The sequence below is a fragment of the Aristolochia californica genome, unplaced genomic scaffold, assembly GCF_029961685.1.
Source record: "Aristolochia californica isolate CCGP_79_NKW_82.1479 unplaced genomic scaffold, dmAriCali1.0.hap1 SCAF_7, whole genome shotgun sequence".
Taxonomy (NCBI): domain Eukaryota; kingdom Viridiplantae; phylum Streptophyta; class Magnoliopsida; order Piperales; family Aristolochiaceae; genus Aristolochia; species Aristolochia californica.
In genome coordinates this window covers 29,344,169-29,352,987 of record NW_027182268.1, presented here as the reverse complement: position 1 = coordinate 29,352,987, position 8,819 = coordinate 29,344,169, and the positions used below count along the sequence as shown (strand labels likewise).

Sequence of the window (8,819 nt, the reverse complement as noted above, 5' to 3'; positions counted from 1 at the left end):
ATTTTTCTATCATCAACAAACGTTGGATGTGGACAAGATCATGTTGGCCACCTACCACCTGCTCGATGAAGTGCTCATGTGGTTCCATCACTACCGAAATGTCCATTCGACTCAGGATTGGTTAAATTTTAAACATGCTTGCTAGATGAGGTTTGGACCTCTAGCTAGTAGCAATCCACTGGGGGAATTGATCAACTATAAACAGACTGACACTTTAGAATTGTACTAGAAAACATTTTAGGAAAGGTTGGCCTGAGCGAGTAAATTTGTTCCTCACCTACATGTTCAAATCTTTAATGCAGGATTGATCAAGTCGGTTCACTTGGAAGAGGAATTACTTGGTCCTATAGATTTGGATTCAGCCATGAATTATGCCAGGGCTGTGGAACAGAAACAAAGAGTTCTGAGGGAATCATTAGGCCGAAAACCCTTTTGAACCAATAGACTACCGGGTATTGCACCTGGGCCACATTTTGGCTCTTCAGCCCTAACCGTGCAGAGCAGTCTACAAAAGTACACCCCCCCCCCCCCCCCCACACACACACACACACACACAATCTTCCACGTAAATTCTTGACTAAACAGGAATGGAGGCAAGAAAGACCAAGGGCCTCTATTTTAATTGTGATGAACAATTTCTCCTAGGACATACCTGCAAAAGATTATTCAGTATAGAACTTTGGGAAGAGGGTTCAAAAATGCTTCTTGAAGATGATGTTGTTGAAGAGGAACATCAAGAACCAAAGCTCTCCCTCCATGCCATGCATGGCCTGCGTAGTTCTAATACCATGCAGGTAAAGGCCAAGTTACACCATCTCCAGTTACTTGCTTTAGTTGATTCTGGCAGCACACATAATTTTATCAGTGAGCCCACAACGAAACAATTGGGATTAGAAATCCAACAACAAAAGGGTCTCTCGGTTTCAGTGGGCTAAAATTGCTAGTGTTGGGTTATGTGCAGCCACCCCTTTTACTATTGAGGGACATTCATTTAAGGCTGACTTACTGGTCATTCTTTTAGCAGGATTTGATTTGGTGCTCGGGGTAAAATGGCTTCAGCTATTAAGCCCTATATTGTGGGATTTTTAGGCTCCGACTATAACATTTACAGCACAATAGGGCCAGATTACATTGCAGGGTATCAAGGCATAGGTGCCCAACGCACTTCACACTTTCCAGATTCAGAGCACTGGTGATTGTAAGTTATCTCCATTACTTACAGCCTTTGCCGATTTATTTAATGACCCTACTGGACTACCATCAGTGTGTCACTGTGACCACCGCATACGTTTGAAGTTGGGAACCGATCCAGTGGTGGTGCGTCCTTATCGTTACCCACATATACAGAAAGATGAAATTGAAAGACAGTGCCTGAATATGCTCACTCAGGGAGTTATCCAGCCCAGTAGGTCTCCCTTCTCATCCCCTATTTTACTGGTCATTAAAAAAAGGATAAATCACGGAGGTTTTGTGTCAACTACAGGTAACTCAATTTTCATACAATTAAAGACAAGTTCCCCATCCCAATGGTGGACGAGTTGCTGGATGAGTTACATGGTGCTACAATTTTTACCAAGTTAGATTTGAAATCGGGCTATCATCAAATGAGAGTTTACCCGACAGATGTGGAGAAGACTGCGTTCTGCACACACCACGGTCATTTTGAGTTCCGCGTCATGCCCTTCGGTCTCTCCAATGTGCCCTCCACCTTCTAGGCCCTCATGAATGAGGTATTTTCCTCACTTCTTCGGAAATATGTGTTAGTATTTTTTTATGACATCTTGGTATATAGCACAAATTGGGACGAACATCTCCAACACCTCCATCAGGTATTTACCATTCTATGCTCCCATCATTTGGTTTTGAATGAATCCAAATGTTCTATGGGCACTTCAGAAGTGGCATATTTGGGCCACGTTATATCAGCTGTGGGCGTGAAGGTTGACCAGAGTAAGATACAAACCGTCACAGATTGGCCTCCTCCCACCTCCCTTACTGCATTAAGGGGATTTTTGGACCTAGCGGGATATTATAGAAAATTTATCCGTACTTATGGCCAGATAGCAGCACCACTCAAAAACCTTCTCAAGAAACATGCATTCACCTGGTCTCCCTTAGCGGCACAGGCCTTTCAGCAGTTAAAGGAGGCCTTAGCCTCAGTGTCGGTGCTACAGCTACCAAATTTTGATGAATCTTTTGTGGTGGAATGTGATGCATCCGAAGGAGGTATTGGTGCAGTGTTACAGCAACTGGGACACCCCATCGCTTATTTCAGCTGCCAGTAGGGACAACACCACCACAAGTGAGTAGCATATGAGAGGGAACTGATTGGGTTAGCCAAGGCCATCCAACATTGGCGGCCTTATCTATGGGGAAGACCATTTTTGATTCGTACAGATCATTGCAGCCTCAAGTATCTTCTTGAGCAACGCCTCACCACATCACCACAGCAACACTGGTTGAGTAAACTCATGGGCTTCGATTTTACAGTTCAATATAAGCCAGGCAGTTGAAATTTGGGGGCTGATGCTTTGTCTCATCGGGACATTCTAGAACCACACATTTATGCTCTCAGCCACCCACGCTTACTTTTGTGGGATTCTATTCGTGAGGAGACACATCATTATCCAGAACTTATTTCATTATATCAAGATATTCAGTAAGGGACAGCAGCTAGTCATTGGACGATTCAGGATCGTCTTATCCTATACAAAAACAAGATTTTTATGCATCACACGTCCCCACTTCTTCACACCATGAGGGTCGACAGAAAACATATTTCCGAATCAGTCGGGAATTTTATTGGAGGGGTATGAAGAGCACGATTGCTGATTATGTAGCTGCTTGTCAGATTTGTCAACAAAACAAGGCCAAATCTTTAAGTCCTGCGGACCTACTACAACCTCTGCAGCTACCGTCTCAAATCTGGTCCGACATTTCCATGGATTTCATTGATGGCCTTCCAACTTCATCAGGTAAATCCGTGATATTAGTTGTGGTAGACTGTTTTTCAAAATATGGTCATGTCATTTCTTTGGCGCATCCATATACTACTGCTCATGTAGCTCAGTTATTTATGGACCACATTGTCCGATTACACGGGATTCCAACATCTATTATCAGTGACATGGATGCCATTTTTACCAGTACCTTTTGGAAAGAATTATTCAAGTTACATGGCACTCAATTGGCATTCTCTTCTGCCTATCAGACTGACGGACAAACCGAGGTCATCAACCGCACGTTCGAAATGTATCTTCGCTGTTTTGTGGGGGACTCACCTAAACGGTGGGTTAAGTGGCTTTCCTAGGCAGAATTTTGCTATAACACCTCTTACCATAGTGCACTGGGAGCTACTCCTTTCAGGGTAGTTTATGGCAGAGATCCACCTCGTTTGTTATCCTATGAACCTGGGGCATCCAACGTCCCCACTTTGGACCATGCGTTAGCTGAAAGAGACACTATGTTCACTGAGGTGTGTACTCATCTCCAGGAGGCCCAACACTCTATGAAGTTCTATTATGATAAGAAGCACCGGAAGGTATATTATTCCTCAGGAGATTATGTGTGGTTAAATCTCCAACGCTATCGCCAACAGTCACTGATTGCCTCCAAGTGCCACAAGCTTTCTCCAAAATATTATGGTCCATTTCAGGTGTTGGACCGCATTGGCACCATGGCCTACTGCTTGCAGCTACCACCCGAGGCAAAGATACATAATGTATTTCACGTATCCCAACTGAAGCCATTCCAGGGCGACTCTCCCTTGCTGCACACCCCTCTACCACCACTCCATGAGGGTCGTGTCCTTTCTACTCCAGCTCAGGTATTGCAGGCACGCCACATTCAAGGCGATTGAGAAATTCTCGTACAATGGGCAGATGTAGACCCCAATGACACTACATGGGAGCCATTATCAGCATTTCGGCTTCTCTACCCTTCCTTCAAGCTTGAGGACAAGCTCTTTCTCCAGGAGGGGGGTGATGTTATGGCCTCAATAGCATCATGTGTTACCAGCAGGCGTAGGAATTCATTAATGTGGTTTTCAATTTTCATGTAATTGATTTTGGCTTGATTTTGGTTTGGTTTGGTTTACAATTTATTTGGCTTGAACCAGTGACCCAAGGGTCTGAAGTGTATTTGGCATCCTCAACCCTATTTAAGGGGATGGCTAGGTTAATGAAAGGCAGCGATTGAATTAGTAAATTAGCCTAGATTAATTTAGATAACAGGTCGAGAGCTCCTTCAAGCTCTCCCCCTTTTTCTCCAAATCCCCTTTCCGAATTTCTTCTTACATCACTCCATCAATTTGTCCCTACGTCAAGCAAAGCAATGGAAGGAAGAGAAGAGAGGATGGTGACAAGATCCATGGCTCATGAGGATCCTAACACAGACATCCTCACCAAACCAGTCACTCACAAGATCATGTCTACCATATGCAGCATGTTGGGTGTTTATGACGTCTTCTCACCCCCAGCTTGAGGGGGAGTGTTACAATGTGGGGCCCACCATGAGGTTGTAGGTCATCAAGAAGAATCCTAGAGGACTTGGGACACCAAGAAGAGTCCTCTCCCAAAACAAGCTCGAGTAAAGGAATCAAGAAGCACAAGCTGAGTTGATTTAGAAGACTTGAAGATCAAGTGGAGCCCACAAGATCTCACGAGCTGGCACAATTATCAAGTTGCACTAGAGAATCATGAGGGGCCCATTAGGATAAGGCCACGAGCTGGCTTATCCCTTATATTCACGTGGATAATAAAGAACTTCTAGTTCTACTCCAATTAGTCTTCTAGGAGTTCTAGTTTGAATAAACTTACTTATATTGAAAAGTTAGAGTTAGAATGTAATTAGGATTGAATGACAACTTGTATGAGGACTCTACCTCCTCCTCTCCTATAAATAGAGAGGTTGTAATTCGGAATTAATCAAGCAACACATTCAATCCTGAGTTGGTTCTCTCTCTCCCTCTCCTTGCTTGGCGCAACTCATCCTTTCCCTTTTAATGTTTTTTGCTCTACCCGAGAGCTCTTCTCCCCTTTTCTCTCTTTTTATTTCTTCTTTCTTTTACTCGTAATTATGGAAAAGGGGTCCTAAATTCAACAGTGGGGAATGCCCAGAAGCATTCAGCAAGGGAGATGGAATTGGAGGGACGGGGTGCTGACATGATATTCAGATTCTGCTCAGATTTTGCGAATGCAGCAACTGCTTCTAATGCAGCCAAGTACCAGAAACTTTCTGAACAGATTCAGCCTCAAATGGAACAAGATTTTAATATTGGATCACCCGTCAGTGCCAAAATTATCCCACATGCTGTCTCATGGTTTATGGGAGTGGCTGTTCAGGGTGACGAGTTTGATGATATAGAAGGGGATGAGGATGTAGATGATGCTGATGTTGGCGCTGATCTTGTTGGAAAAGTTGAGAGACACATTCCTGTGGTTGACCCAAGAAATCCTGCTGTGATTGCTGACATTGTTGGTGACAATGTTGGAGATATTGCTGGAATGGGCTCTGATCTTTTTGGCTCGTATGCTGAAGCTTCCTGTGCTGCCCTCGTTGTGGCATCAATCCTTTTTTGGTTTTTTGGTATTAACCCTGAATTGACTGCAATACTATATCCCCTCCTCATTAGTTCTTTGGGTATTATCGTTTGTTTGATCAGTACCCTCTTTGCTACTAATTTCTTTGAAATCAAAGCAATGAAAGACATTGAACCTTCTTTGAAGAAGCAGCTCATCATTTCTACTGCTCTCATGTCTAGTATTGGTATTGTTAGCTGGATTGGCTTGCCATGGTCCTATACAATCTATAATTTTGGAGCCCAAAAGGTTGTGAAGAACTGGGAGTTGTTCTTCTGTGTTGCTGTTGGTATGTGGGCTGGACTTGTCATTGGGGTTGTAACTGAATACTACACCAGTAATGCTTACAGCCCTATGCATGATGTTGGTGATTCCTGCAGGACAGGAGCTGCGACAAATGTGATCTTTGGGCTGGCTTTGGGATATAAGTCTGTCATTATTCCCATTTTTGCAAGTGTAGTCAGCATTTTTGTCAGTTTTAGTCTTGCTGCTATGTATGGTTTTGCAGTGGCTGCTCTTTGGATGCTGAGCACCATCGCTACTAGGTTGGCAATTGATGCATATGGACCCATGAGTGACAATGCCAGAAGTATTGCTGAGATGGCGGGCAAGAGCCACATGATACATGAGAGAACCGATGCCCTTGTTGCTGCTGGAAACACTACTGCTGCTATTGGAAAGGGCTTTGTGATTGGTTCAGCCACCCTGGTGTCTTTAGCTCTTTTTGGTGCTTTTGTGAGTCAGGCTGCAATTTCAACAGTGGATGTTTGACATCTCAAGTCTTCATTGGGTTGATTGTGGGTGAAATGCTTCCATACTGGTTTTCAGCCATGATCATGAAGAGTGTGATTAGTGCTGCTGAATCTTCTCAATCCCAGGGGGCTGGTCATGATGTTGTGGCTGCCATGCAAGCAGAGTGTAGGCAATGCCATCCGGGACTTAGGGTAGGTAGAGATGTTGCTTGGGGCGATGTAGCAAGATTCAGTACGCATTCTTACATTCGACCATAAAAAATAAATAAATAAATAAAGAGTTTCTTGGGAATGCTTCAGTTTTGGGCGTTTGGAGGGCAGACATAGCTATCATGGATGCTAATTGGGAACAGGTGGAGACGTCGGCATACATGCCCTACTTCCGAGCTTGTGGACAAACTCGTTCTTCCAGGGGGGTGTAATGTTATGCACACAATAACATTATTATTTTAATTATTTTTTTTAATTTACTTTATTTATTTCAGTTTTAGGCCACATGGGTATTTTTGGAATATTTTATTTATAGGAATATTTTATTAATATTTTATCTTAACCCCTAACAGGGTGAACCTTATTTAAGGGGTAAGAGTAATGAGAAAAGACAAGCATTGGTTTTAGGTTAATTTTAGGTTAAACAGGCTTGGAGCTCCCCTTGACGAGTTCTAAGGTTTTCAAGCTTCCCTTTGGCTTGATCTTGGTCTTCCTCTCCATGTATCTCTACAATTCCACATGGTATCCCTACAATAATCCGTGGTAGATCTAGGACCGTAACAACGAATCCTTGTGTCAAATCCGGGACCGTAACAAAACGTTTATAACTTGTGTTGTATGAAGTACACCCAAACTTTTTGTGAGTAGTCATAAATAAAGGTCACAAAATACATGTGTCCTCCTCGAGATGCTAATCTTATTGGCCCCCAAACATCTGAGTGAATATTGTCTAGAATCCCCTCCATCTTGTGTGTGGCTGCCATGAACTGCATCTTATTCTATTTTCCAAGGACACAAAACTTGCAAAAATCAAGCTTGCATGTTTTGATACCCTTCAATAGATTTCTCTTATGAAGCTCCATCATCCCATGCACTCCCATATGACCTAACCGCATATGCCACAAGATTGTGTAGTTTGACTCAACCTCTAAAACTATAACTCCACCTACAACTGTGGTACCTTGTAGTGTGTATAGAAATTGCCAGATATTTTATGTCCCTTCATCACTGTTAAGACACCTTTACTAACTTTCATTATTCCACTTGCAAACTTGTAACTATATCCATTACAGTCTAAAGTGCCCAATGAAATCAGATTCTTTCTTAAATCAGGTATGTGTCTAACATCACATAATGTTCTAATCACACCATCAAACATTTTAATTTGTATACTCCCTATTCCAACAACTTTGAATGAAGCCTCATTACCCATCAGAACATAACCAGAGTTTACTAACCTGTAGGTGTGAAACCAATCTTTATTTGGCATCATGTTATAAGAGCATGTTGAATCCAGAATCCAAGAATCTCTTAGATGATCTGAACTGGATGAGACAGAAAGCATATCCACGTCGCCACTCTTTGAGTCTTCTTCTTTCACTACATTCACAGACTTTGATGGACCCTCTCTGTTCTCTGCATTCCGTTTCTTTTTCTCTAGACAATCCCATTTTATGTGCCCCTTTTCCCCGCACTTAAAACACGTGATGTCTTTCCTCTTCCTGGATTTAGACCAAGATTTGTTGTTACTCGATCCACTCCAAAACTTGTTTCTTCCACGTTTCTAGTTACCCTTTACCACAAATCCTTCACCTTGTGAAGTCACATCACTGGATTTCTTCCTCTGATGGAAGCCTAATAGAGCACTTGTGATTTCCTCCAATTCGAGAGTTTCTTTTCCCCACATCAGAGTCGTAACCAAATTTTCGTACATAGGAGAATTCGGTAGGGAATTCAGCAATATTAATGCCTTGTCTTCATCTTCGAACTTCACATCAACCCGCCTCAAATCACTAATGACCTGATTGAAAATTTTGATATGCTGGCTCAGATCTGAACCCTCTGTCATCTTAAGACCATACAGTTTCTTCTTAAGATAGAGCCTGTTCGTCAACAACTTGGACATATACCGACTTTTCGATTTCACCCAAACTACTACTCGTGATTCCTTATCCATGATGTGATACATCACATCATCAGCCAGACAAAATCTAATAGTCACCACAACCTTCGCTTCATTTTCTCTCCAATCCATGTCATCCATTTATTCTGGTTGTTTTTTGTACAACGCCTTCAACATACTCTGCTGCACCCTCCTCTACCATAATTTGAAATTCTCAGTGCCATCAAATTTCATCATATAAAATTTGGCAAAAGAAGCCTCAATCATCATAACCTAACTTGGGTTTTCGATGAATCGTTTAGAATAAGACAAATCCAACTCCTCCAAAATCACTTTAATCGGACGCTGTGCAGAAAAAGTCCTCGTGTGTGCATG

The 8,819-nt window shown here is 42.5% G+C and overlaps 1 pseudogene; it reads left to right on the top strand.

Annotated features, from left to right (window-relative positions):
• The first annotated feature begins 5,135 nt into the window (after positions 1 to 5,135).
• LOC137937278 (pyrophosphate-energized vacuolar membrane proton pump 1-like) lies at positions 5,136 to 6,589 on the top strand (annotated as a pseudogene).
• The last annotated feature ends 2,230 nt before the right edge of the window (positions 6,590 to 8,819 follow it).